A 12,979-nucleotide genomic window follows, 5' to 3' on the forward strand; every position below is an offset into this window, starting at 1 on the left:
CCTTTGTATGACTATGTAGAATATGTGGAGCCACTAATGTGTACTCTAAGAAGTGAACTTAAATTTCTTCTAAAAATTATGTATGTATATATATGTATGTATATACATAAAATTATATATATGTGTGTATATATAGGAGGTGATGAAATGTTGTGTATTTTGCATGTATAAGTACATATATATATGTTTATATATGTATATTCATAAAATTACATACACACACAAACACACACACACACACACACACACACACACACACACATATATATATATATATATATATATATATATATATATATATATATATATATATGGGGGGGTGATGAAATATGTGTGTATTTTGCGTGAGTGTTGTTGTGTGTATGTCTTGCCAAAGGTTAACATAATTCACATTTTCTAGAAGTAAAGATACATACAGTGTGAGTCATGGTATAGGTGCTGGAAATCAAATCTAGTTATTCTCCAAGAACAACATGTGCTATGAAATTCTAAGCTATCTTAGTATCTCCAAGGAAACATAAAAGAATCAAAATATAAATAAAATTTCACATCTTCTGCCTGAATCCGCCTGAGGCTGCCAAGGGCCCTAGAGTACTCTCCACACTGCAGGACCTCGGGATCACCTTGGGATCATGGGTAAGTGAAACGCAAAACCAGCTCCACAGAACCACAAAGGGTCTTATGCTAGCAGGAACAGGGACAAAAGAACCTCACCTAAATAGAGGCTGGGATCCGTTCTGGTCGGGGACAGTCCAGCCAACTTCTGCATGAACCTGGCTTAGGTCATCTAGGGCCCCAGAGGCCTCTCCCTCCACATAGCAGGACCATTAGCACATCCAGGACCTCGTGATCACCAGGAAGCACTTGGGTGACAGAAGCAACAAAGCTTCTTGGGCAGGGTCCTGTCTGGCCTTCATCCTCAGTCAGAAGGTGGAGCTGAGACCCGGACCCCTGGGCAACTTCCTTGCCAGATGAGAGTCAGCCTACAGGAAGGGCTCTGATCCCAGGACTCAGAAGGTAGATCAGAGCTCCAGACTTCTGGACACCTGCCCTGCAAGAGGAGACCTTGCCTGCAGAGAGTGCTCTGACCACTGGGACTCAGGTGAGAGTTGGACACTCAGGAGTGCTGACAGTAGCTAACAGAATCATAGAAGGATCAAGCTCCAGCCAGAGACAGCTTAAATATTAACACAAGAGATTCAAGATGGCGAAAGGCAAACATAAGAATCTTATTAACAAAAGCAAGAACACTGGGCATCATTAGAGCCCAGTACACCCACCACAGTGAGTCCTGGATACCCCAACACACACAAAAAGCAAGACTTGGATTTAAAACAATATCTCATGATGGTGGTAGAGGATTTTCAGAAGGGCATTAATAACTCACTTAAAGAAATACAGGAGAACACTGTTAAACAGGTAGAAGCCCTTAAAGAGGAAACACAAAAATCCATCAAGTAATTACAGGAGAACACTGCTAAACAAGTAGAAGTCCTTAAAGAACTACAGGCAAACACTGCTAAACAGATAGAAGTCCTTAAAGAAGAAACACAAAATCCCTTTAAAAATTATAGGAAAACACAACTAAACAGTGATGGAATTGAACAAAACCATTCAGGATCTAAAAAGTGAAGTAGAAACAATAAAGAAAGTACAAAGGTAGACAACTCAGGAGATTGAAAACCTAGGAAAAAGAATCCGGAAACCTAGATGTGAGCTTCAGGAACAGAATACAAGAGATGCAGAAGATTCCATAGAGAATGTGGACACAACAATCAAAGAAAATGCAAAATGCAAAAAAGATCCTAACTCAAAACATCTAGGAAATCTGGGACACAATGAGAAGACCAAACCTACAGATAATAGGAGTCGATGAGAATGAAGATTTTCAACTTAAATGGCCAGCAAATATCTTCCACAAAATTGTGGAAGAAAACTTCCTTAACCTAAAGAAAGACATGCCCATGAATATACAAGATGCCTACAGAACTCCCAATATTCTGGAACAGAAAAGAAATTCCTCCAGATACATAATAATTAGAACAACAAAGCACTAAATAGAGATAGAATATTAAAAGCAGTAATGGAAAAAGGTCAAGTAACATATAAAGGCAGAACTATTAGAATTACATCAGACTTCTTACCAGAGACTATGAAAGCCAGAAGATCCTGAACAGATGTTATACAGACCCTAAGAGAACACAAATGCCAGCCCAGACTACAATAGACAGCTAAACTCTCATTTACTATATATGGAGAAACCAAAATATTCCACGACAAAAAAAAATTTCACACAATACATTTCCATGAATCCAACAATTCAGAGGATAATAAAAAGGAAAACACCAACACAAGGACCGAAGTAATGCCCTAGAAAAAGGAAGAAAGTAATCCTTCAATGTTGTAGACCAGGTTGAGAAAACCCAGGCATCTTACAACCCAGGCATCTCACAGCCCAAGCATTTTTACAGCATGCAACTGAGAGCCATATATTTCTTTGTTTAGAGCCAGTTGCCCCCTCTCCCCTCAAGGCTGTTTCATGGGAATCAGCAAGATTCTGGCCCTAAGCAAACATCAAGGACTGAGGGAATCTTCTTACATTCTGGAGCTGCCTGGAGCTGTCACCTTGCGCTGTGAGAAGAATCCAGACTCTGAAATAAGCTGCCTGATGTTCCAGAGCAGTGACACCAAGGAACTGAGATAAATCACTAAAAGTTTCAAACTCGCAATTAGCCTCCCCATTTCTCCTTCACTACGCCTCTTTTGATCACCCCCTACCACTCTCTGTATTGTATAAAATCTGAGCCTTTTCCTTTAGTAAACGAGACTATGATAAGCACATGCATGGTCTCCGTCTCTTCTTTTATCTCCATTTCAATATAAGTTTGGAATCCCCCTCAAGGACCATAGAACAATTTGTCCCACGGGTCGGGATACACTGGCACCTTCAACCTGGGGTTCAAGGTTCGGATCACTTGCCAGACAGATGGAGACAGGAGAATAGCTGCAAACAAATAGAGTCATGACTTTAAATATAGAAGAAGAACAAAGAGAAGAAAAAGAAGAAGTGAAAGGTGAGTAATAAGATTTCATAGAGGAGGCGTTCTCCTTGATCATGAGATAAAGGCTTTCTCCATAGTGGTTAGTAAAAATTCAGAGAGAGAAGTGTTCTCAGAGTTCGTGAGAAAAAGACTTCCTCTGTAGTTGAGTTACTAGTATTCAAAGAGGGGAAGCGTCCTCACTGCATGTGTGAGGAAAAGCATTCCTCCATAGTAAAGTAAAATAAAGTTGTCTTTTGTCAGCTGCCTTAAGCTGAATGGTAAGAGCTTTAAGGGCATTTTAGACTCGGGTGCGGATTCTACTGTAATTTCTCAGAGTGCTTGGCCCTCAGCTTGGCCTTTACAAGCCAGTCTGACTGATATGCAAGGAACTGGACAATCCAGAAATACTCCCCAGAGCTCTCAATTGCTGACTTGGGAAGATAGTGAGGGAAATTCAGGCTCTATTCANCCCTTCGTTGTTCCTGGCTTACCTGTTAATCTTTGGGGAAGAGACATTCTCTCTCAAATGAAAGTTTTTACGTGTAGTCCCAATGAAGTTGTTGCTCAACAAATGCTCTCTCAGGGCTATCTCCCTGGGCAGGGATTAGGCAGAAATGGACAGGGAAGGCCTATGCCAATAGCTGCCTCTCACAAAAAAAGATCGTGCAGGCTTAGGTTATAATTCCCATTTTTCATGAGGACCATTGCTCCCCCTGCACACCAATCAGAGAAGATTACATGGAAGGATGATTCCCCTGTCTGGATTGACCAATGGTCCCTCCCTGCTAAAAACTTGTCTGCAGCCATAGAGTTAGTGCAGGAACAGTTGGCAGCAGGACATATAGAACCCTCTACTTCACCTTGGAATACCCAATATTTGTTATTCAAAAGTGAAATGGCAAATGGAGATTATTACAAGATCTCAGAGAGGTCAATAAGACCATGCTTCCTATGGGAGCTCTGCAACCTGGTATTCCCTCTCCAATGGCTACTCCCAAGGGATATGCCAAATTAGTTATTGATTTATAAGATTGCTTAATTTCTATTCCACTCCACCCTGAAGATTGTAAACAATTTGCATTCAGTCTTCCTGTAGTTAACTGTGTCGGCCTTATCCTCGATTTCAGTGGACAGTTGTCCATCAAGGCATGGCTAATAGTCCCACGCTTTGCCAAAAGTACGTGGCTCAAGTTGTTGATCCCTTCAGGAGATCCTATCCTAATTATTACATAATTCATAATATGGATGGCATCCTTGTCTCTAGGCCTGATGAAAATCAGTTATATTGTGTTGGTTTAAAATTTATTAATGCTCTCCAGAGCCAGGGACTTCACGTCTCTCCCAAGAAAATTCAGATTTACCCTCCTCACCTATTTCTAGGCTTTTAATTGCTCCCTAATAAAATTCTTTCACAAAAGGTTCATTTAAAGAGCGATTCATTACAGACTCTTAATGATTTTCAAGGCTTGTTAGGAGATATTAACTGGCTCTGCCCCTATTTAAAGCTTACAACAGGAGAGCTAAAGTCTTTGTTTGATATTTTGTGTGGAGATTCAGATCCATTCTCCCAATGCACACTGACTCAGGAAGCACAAGTATCTCTGGCCAAGGTCGAACAGGCTATAAATGAACAAAGCCACTCCAGTTTCTAGTTTTCCCTACATCCATTTCTCCCACAGGCCTTTTATGGCAACTTAAATCTCTGTTCTGGGTACATTTGCCAGCTTCCCCTTCTGAAGTATTGCCCCAAATATCCTCAGCTGGTTGGCCATATTCTGCGCCTTGGCGGAGAAGCTCCTCTTAGACTTTTTGGTAAAGATCCTGACATTATTGTCATTCCTTATGATAAATCACAAGTCCAATGGCTAATTAGGAATTCTGAGGAATGGGCAATTAACTGCACATCCTTTCAAGGTATGATTGACAATCATTATCCTGCAGACAAATTGGTACAATTCCTACACAGGACACCTGTGGTTTTTCCAAAGAGAACAAAGTCAAATCCAATTGCTGGAGCTACTTTAGTCTTTACAGATGGCTCGTTCACGGGCACTGCAGCCTTTAGTATTAATAGTAAGATCTCACGCTTTGTGACAGGCTTCTCCTCAGTGCAGCTTGTGGAGCTAGCAGCCATTGTTAAAGTATTTGAACTCTTTCCTGATACTCCCTTCAATCTGTATACAGACAGCGCCTATGTGGCTACCTCTGTTCCCGTCCTAGAGACAGTCCCATATATCTGCCCCTCTTCCAATGCCTCTCCATTGTTTGCTAAGCTTCAGAAATTTATTCTTGCTCATAATCACTATTTTTTATTGGTCATATTCGTGCTCACTCAGGCCTTTGACTGAAGGGAACAAAGCAGTTTATCAGGCTACACAGATTGTGAATTCTGCCCTGTCTACCACTCCTCTTGCCACTGCTCAACCAGCTCATGACATGCATCACCTTAATGCTCATACCCTGAGAGTAATCATGGGGGATATTCCATCACCCATGGACAAGCACGACAAACTGTCCAGCAGTGTAAAGGCTGCCTGATCCTTTTGCCAAAGCCACTCTTGGGGGTCAATCCTCGAGGGTTGGTCCCTGGTGAGTTATGGCAGGTGGATGTCACTCATTATACTCCTTTTGGAAAGTTAAAATAGATTCATGTCTCTGTAGATACCTTTAGTGGCTTTATCTGTGCATCCCTACAGACTGGGGAGGCCACTAAGCATGTCATTAATCATGTCCTTTTCTGCTTGGTGGTTACTCCACAACCCAGAGTTCTGAAGACAATGGTTCAGGTTATACTAGTTCCAGCTTCGAACAATTTGGTGTTCAAATAGGGATTAAGTATATTACTTGCATTCCTTATAACCCCCAAGGCCAAGGTATTGTAGAAAAGGCTCACCTAACCCTTTTTTTTTTTTAAAGATTTATTTATTTATTATATGTAAGTAGCTGTCTTCAGACACTCCAGAAGAGGGAGTCAGATCTTGTTTCGGATGGTTATGAGCCACCATGTGGTTGCTGGGATTTGAACTCCGGACCTTCGGAAGAGCAGTCGGGTGCTCTTACCCACTGAGCCATCTCACCAGCCCTCACCTAACCCTTAAAAGTATGCTTTACAAGTTACACTCTGGGGGAGGAATTTTATATCCTCTCTCTGGCAATTTCAAGGCTCTTCTGAACCATGCGTTATTTGTTTTAAATCTCCTTACATATAATTCTGCAGGCAAATCTGCTGCAGATCACATTTGGCACCCCTCAACAGCCAATCACTATGCACAAGCTATGTGGAGAGACCTTTTGTCCAACAAATGGCAGGGTCCAGATCCAGTCCTTATATGGGCAAAGGACACACCTGCATTTACAATTCAGGAGCACAAAATGCTAGATGGCTTCCAGAGCACCTAATAAAACCATATATTTACCCAGGGAAGAAAAACCCTGAGAAGAATTTTTAATGTGCTTGTTTGCAGGAAAATGAAAGGGCCTCAGAAGACGTCATTCCTGATCATTGGGTCAGGGCTGTGTCTCTGCCTGATGGGAAGAATACCACCAGTAGAAGGTCAAGCTCAGCAACGTTCTTACCAACTTCATAATTATATGTGGCAAGTTATTAATGAGGCTGGAGATACAGTCCTTGCCACTTTCATGGTTGAGAGTTCTCCCTCCTGGAAGCCCCTAGAGGTCTATTTATGTAAATTAGCCCTTGGAGCTCACCCTGATTGTGGAGTTCCCACAATGTTTTGGCCTCACACAAGAGCCCCCAATTATCCAAATAGGCTTGGGGAATATCCAGAGTGTGCCACTTAATATGGCAGATTTACCTTAAACAAAATATTGCATAGATTAAGAAGCATAAATGCTGGCTTTTACATTTGCCCTGGCTCCCACTGGGACCGATCACTTAATCATAAATGTGGCTTTGAGGCAGATTATTATTGTGCCAGCTGGGGATGTGAAATTGCTGGTAATACCTATTGGAATCCCTTCTCATCTTCGGACCTCATCACAGTAAAAAGTAAAGGAGGCCAAGGTGATGCCAGAAGGGGCCTTGATTCCCCCGTTGGGAAAAACTGTTCCTCCCCCAATCCGGACACCTTAGGTTGGTGCAATCCCCTCGTGATCGAGTTCACAGAGGCTGGGAAAAATATGATTGGATTAGCACAAACTCCCTCCTGGAGTTTCTGTACATGCAAAGAACCTGAAGATTTTGGGTTGGTATTCAAAATACAGTTAACTAAGACTATCCATAACCTTAGAGGAAATGCTCTAGGACCTAATCCTATAGTTCATCCTGTAGCCCCTAATATACCTATTGTTCATAAGATAGCTATTCATCTTCAGAGTGGCACTCCTGATCCCCGTTGCTCTTTTCCAGCCTACTCTGCCTGCTGGACCCCTCACTCCAGCAGAGCTGCTTTTAGACATAGTAAATGCTTCAATTGCAGCCATACAGGCAGCCAATAATACCCAATATGAGGAATGTTGGGTGTGTTTTTCCCCTCAACCTCCTTTCTATGAAGGAGTAGCAGTATTTGGATCAGTTATTCCAACCAGTGATGTTCAAGAACTTGGTTGGTATCCTGAGGCAAACACAGGACTTACATTGAGCCAGGTTTCAGGTGTGGGATCATGCCTTTTGGGCCCTTCCATGCTCCCCCCACAGGCCTTGCTACAGGTTTGCAATCAGACTATTATTGTACAGACCACTTTTCAATATCTTGGAGCAACCAATGGCACCTATTTGGCATGCTCTACTGGGCTTACTACTTATGTGATCAACCAGACATTTTTAGCTAATAGAGTTTATTTTGTCTTGATTCAACTTTTACCAAAATTGACAATACATCCTGCAGAAGATTTACTCCAGATCTGGGATAATGGCACCAACCTGCCCTGCTCTAAGAGAGAGCCAATTACTGCAGTAACCTTAGCAGTAATCCTTGGTGTGAGTGCTGCAGGTGCAGGAACAGGAATTGCCTCCTTAATCTCCTCCCAACAACAGTTTGCACACCTCACTCAGCTTAACTAGGCTGTGGAAAGAGACATTCAAGTAATACAGAGAGGCCTGAAAAATTTAAGATTCCTTAGTCTCTCTGTCTGAGGTAGTGTTACAGAACAGAAGAGGCCTAGATTTAGTATTCCTAAAGGAAGGAGGACTCTGTGCAGCCCTCAAAGAAGAGTGTTGTTTTTACACTGATAAGACTGGCTTAGTTCAGGATAGAATAGACAAAGTTAGAGCTAGCTCAGAAGAAAGAATGCGTAAAAGATAGATTCAAGAATCCTGGTATCAAAATTTGTTTTCTACCTCTCCTTGGCTTTCCAATTTGCTCCCTACCATTCTGGGACCTTCCTTGGGCATTCTGCTGATTCTGTCATTTGGCCCTTGGACTTTTTCCAGATTGCCAAGTTTTGTTAAATCTCAGATTGATGTTGCCTTAAAGGAGGTTGCAGTCCACTAGCATCATGTGGACACTAAAGACACCTCTGAAGATCCCTCCTCCAGGGATGCAGAGAGAGCAGCTGGTGGCCTGCAGTTTTCCATCCTCAGTGAAGATGTAGAACACTCTTGGTTCCAGAGGCTGTGGAGATGCCATTATTAAATGGGTAACTCACTGGCTCCTAATAGTGGCTGAGAATCATAAGCTGTGAAGTGAGCCTATGATGGAATTAGTGAGGTGCCGTGGTACAGAATCACACCCCCAGTTTGAGGATGACTCAAAGATGGGAAATAATGCGAATCTATTATAGATTGCTTAGCATAAGACAGAGCCCTTCCCCCCCTAGGACCTGCAATGGCCTAGTAACTGGGTGCTGAACACGGGTGCACACCTCATAGCCTAAGATAAGGTGCGGTGCTACACCAACCCACTTTTCATAGCCACTCCCCAACTTTTATTAAATCAAAAAGGGGGAGCTGTTGGAGACCAGGTTGAGAAAACCCAGGCATCTTACAACCCAGGCATCTCACAGCCCAGGCATTTTTACAGCATGCAGCTGAGAGCCACATAGTTCTTTGTTTGGAGCCAGTTGCTCCCTCTCCCCTCAAGGCTGTTTCATGGGATTCACCAAGATTCTGGCCCTAAGCAAACATCAAGGACTGAGGGAGTCTTATTACATTACGGTGCTGCCCAGAGCTGTCACCTTGGGCTGTTAGAAGAATCTGGGCTCTGAGATAAGCTGTCCAATGTTCTGGAGCAGTGATGCCAAGAAACTGAGATAAATCTCTAAAAGTTTCAAACTTGCAATTAGCCTCCCCATTTGTCCTCCACTATGCCTCTTTTGATCACTCCCCTACCCCTCTCTGTATTGTATAAAACCTGTGCCATTTCCCTAGTAAACAAGACTATGACAAGCACATGCATGGTCTCCATCTCTTCTTTTATCTCCATTTCAATATAGGTTTGAAATTCCCCTCGAGGGCCATAGAATAACTTGTCCCATGGGCCGGGATACTTCAACAAGCCTAAAAGAAGACAGCAGCAAGAACATAATCCCAACTCTAACAACAAAAATAAGAAGCAACAATTACTTATTTTAATATCTCTTAATATCAGTGAACTCAATTCTCCAATAAAAAGACATACACTAACAGACAAGCAACATAAACAGGACCCCACATTTTGCTCCATACAGGAAACCAACCTCAGGAAAAAAGACAGACACTACCTCAGAGTTAAAGGTTGGGAAACAGATTTCCAAGGAAATGGTTTGAAGAAAAAGGCTGGAATAGCTATTCTAATATAGAATAAAGTTGACTTCTAACCCAAAGTTATCAAAAAAGACAATGAGGTGAACTTCATACTCATCAAAAGTAAAATCTTCCAAGATGAACTCTGATATATATATATATATATATATATATATATATATATATATATATATATACCACAAATGCAAGGGCATCCACATTCATTAAAGAAACTTTAGTAAAGCTCAAAGCACACATTGCACCTCAAACTGTAGTAGTGGGAGACTTCAACACACCACTCTCATCAATGGTCAGATCCTGGAAACAGAAACTGCACAGAGACACATGGAAACTAATAGAAGTTATGAAAGAAATGGATTTAAGAGATATCTACAGAACATTTTATCCTAAAAGAAAATGATATACCTTCTTATCAGCACCTCATGGTACCTCCTCCAAAATGGACCATATAATTNGTCACAAAACAGGCCTCAACAGATACAAAATTATTGAAATTTTCCCATTCATCCTATCAGACAACCACAGACTAAGAATGACCTTAAATAACAACATAAATAACATAAAGCCAACATTAACATGGAAACTGAGTAACACTCTACTCACTGATACCTTGGTCAAGGAAGAAATAAAAGTAGATTAAATACTTTTTAGAGTTTAATGAAAATGAAGCCACACATACCCAAACTTATGGGACACAATGAAAGCAGCCCTAAGAGGAAAACTCATAGCTCTGAGTGCCTCCAAAAAGACTCTAGAGAGAACATACACTAGCAGCCTGAGAGCAAACCTGGAAGCTCTAGAACAAAAGGAAGCAAAGTCACCCAAGATTTGTAGATGGCAGGAAATAATCAAACTTAGGCCTGAAATCAACCAAGTGGAAACAAAAAGAACTATTCAAAGAATCAACCAAATCAGGAGCTGGTTCTTTGAGAAAATCAACAAGATCGATAAACCCTTAGAGAGCCTAAGTGGAGGGCACAGGGAGGATATCATATAGTATCCTAATTAGCAAAATCAAAAATTAAAAAGGAGATATAACAACAGAACCTGAGGCAATCCAAAATACATTCAGATCCTACTTCAAAAGGTTATACTCAAGAAAACCAAAAAAATCTGGATGAAATGGATAATTTCCAAGACAGATACCAGGTACCAAAATTAAATCAGGATCAGATTAACCATCTAAACAGTACCATTTACCCTAAAGAAATAGAAGCAGTCATTAATAGTCTACAGCAAACCAGTATCCAATTTCAAATTAGATGGAGAGAAGCCGGAGGCAATCCCACTAAAATCAGGGTATAGACAAGGCTGCCCAATTTCTCCCTACCTATTCAATATAGTACTTGAAGTCCTAGCCAGAGCAATTAGACAAAAAAACAGAGATCAAAGGGATACAAATTGGAAAGGAAGAAGTCAAAATATCCCTATTTGCTGATGATATGATAGTGTATATATATATATATATATATATATATATATATATATATATATATCCCTAAAAATTCTACCAGATAATTCCTAAACCTGATAAACAGCTTCAGTGAAGTAGCTGGATAAAAAAAATTAACTCAAACGAATGAGTGGCCTTTCTCTACAAAAATGATAAACAGGCTGAGAAAGAAATTAGGGAGACAACACCATTCACAATAGTTGCAAATAATTTAAAATACATTGCTGTGACTCTAACTAAGGAAGTTGAAGGTCTGAAAGATAAGAACTTCAAGTCTCTGCAGAAAGAAATAGAAGAAGATTGCAGAAGAAGAAATCTCCCATGCTCATGGATTGGCAGGATTAATATAGTCAAAATGGCTATCTTGCTGAAAGCAATCTACAGATTCAATGCAATCCCCATCAAAATTCCAAATCAATTCTTNACTGAGTTAGAAAGGGCAATTTGCAAAGTCATGTGGAATATCAAAAAACCTAGGATAGTTAGAACTATTCTCACCAATAAAAGAAGCTCTGGTGGAATCATCATGCCTGAAATCAAGCTATACTACAGAGCAATTGTGATAAAACCTGCTTGGTACTGGTACAGGGACAGATAGGTCAATCAATGGAATAGAATTGAAGACCCAGAAATGAACCCATACACTTATGGTCACTTGATCTTTGACAAGGGAGCTAAACCATCCAGTGGAAAAAAGGTTGCATTTTCAACAAATGGTGCTGGCACAACTGGCAGTTATTATGTAGAAGAATGCGAATTAATCCATTCTTATCTCCTTGTACAAAGCTCAAGTCTAAGTGGATCAAAGAACTCCACATGAAACCAGAGACACTCAATTTTATAATGGAGAAAGTGGGGGAAAAGCCTCAAAGATATGGGCAAAGGGGAAAAATTCCTGAACAGACCACCAATGGCTTGTGTTGTAGGATCAAGAATGGACCAATGGGATCTTTGTTCCTGTGCACTGCCAGAGAGAGGTGGTCTGCAGAAGTAACACAGCTTCTGGGAGTGGTCCCGTTTCTGGCTCCAGTCACCCGGGCACCTTTCCTGCCCCAGGAGGGGTGTCTGCCTGGGAGGAGTCTCAAGGCCTGAGCAGGAAGGAGAGCCATCTTTGCTCCGGTGCTCTGTTGGAGAAGCGAAACAGCTTCTGGGAAGGATCCCGTTTCTGGTTCAAGTCATCCAGCACCTTTCCTGCTGGAGGAGGGGTGTCTGCCCGGGAGGAGTCTCCAGGCCTGAACCAGATCCCATTTCTTGTTCCAGTCATCCAGCACCTTTCCTGCCCAAGGAGGAGTGTCTGCCTGAGAACAGTCTCAAGGCCTGAACCAGTAGGAGAGCCATCTTTGCTCCTGTGCACTGCCAGGGAGAGGGCACTCTGCCAAAGTGACACAGCTACTGGGAGGGTTCCCATTTCTGGCTCCAGTCACCCAGCAACTTTCCTGCCCAAGGTGGGGTGTCCACCTGGGAGGAGTCTCAAGGCCTGAGCCGGAAGGAGAGCCACCTTTACTCCTGTTCACTTGGGCTCCAGTCTGCGCTAGCAAGAGTGTGGACCGCAGAAGTTACACAGCTTCAGGACAAACAGAACCAACCTAATTTCTGGGACAGACCCTGTTTCAGACCCCAGAAATTTGGGCACATTCCTCGCCAGAGGAAAGGTGGCAACCTGTGAGGGCTCTGTCTGTCAGAGCAGGTGAGAGAGTCTTATTGTGTCCAGGGTCCCTCAGTGGCTAGTCTGTGCAGAAGCAACACATCTTCTGGGACAGTCCCTGTTTTGGGCCTACATCT

This window comes from Mus pahari, unplaced genomic scaffold (assembly GCF_900095145.1).
Source record: "Mus pahari unplaced genomic scaffold, PAHARI_EIJ_v1.1 scaffold_5871_1, whole genome shotgun sequence".
Lineage (NCBI taxonomy): Eukaryota > Metazoa > Chordata > Mammalia > Rodentia > Muridae > Mus > Mus pahari.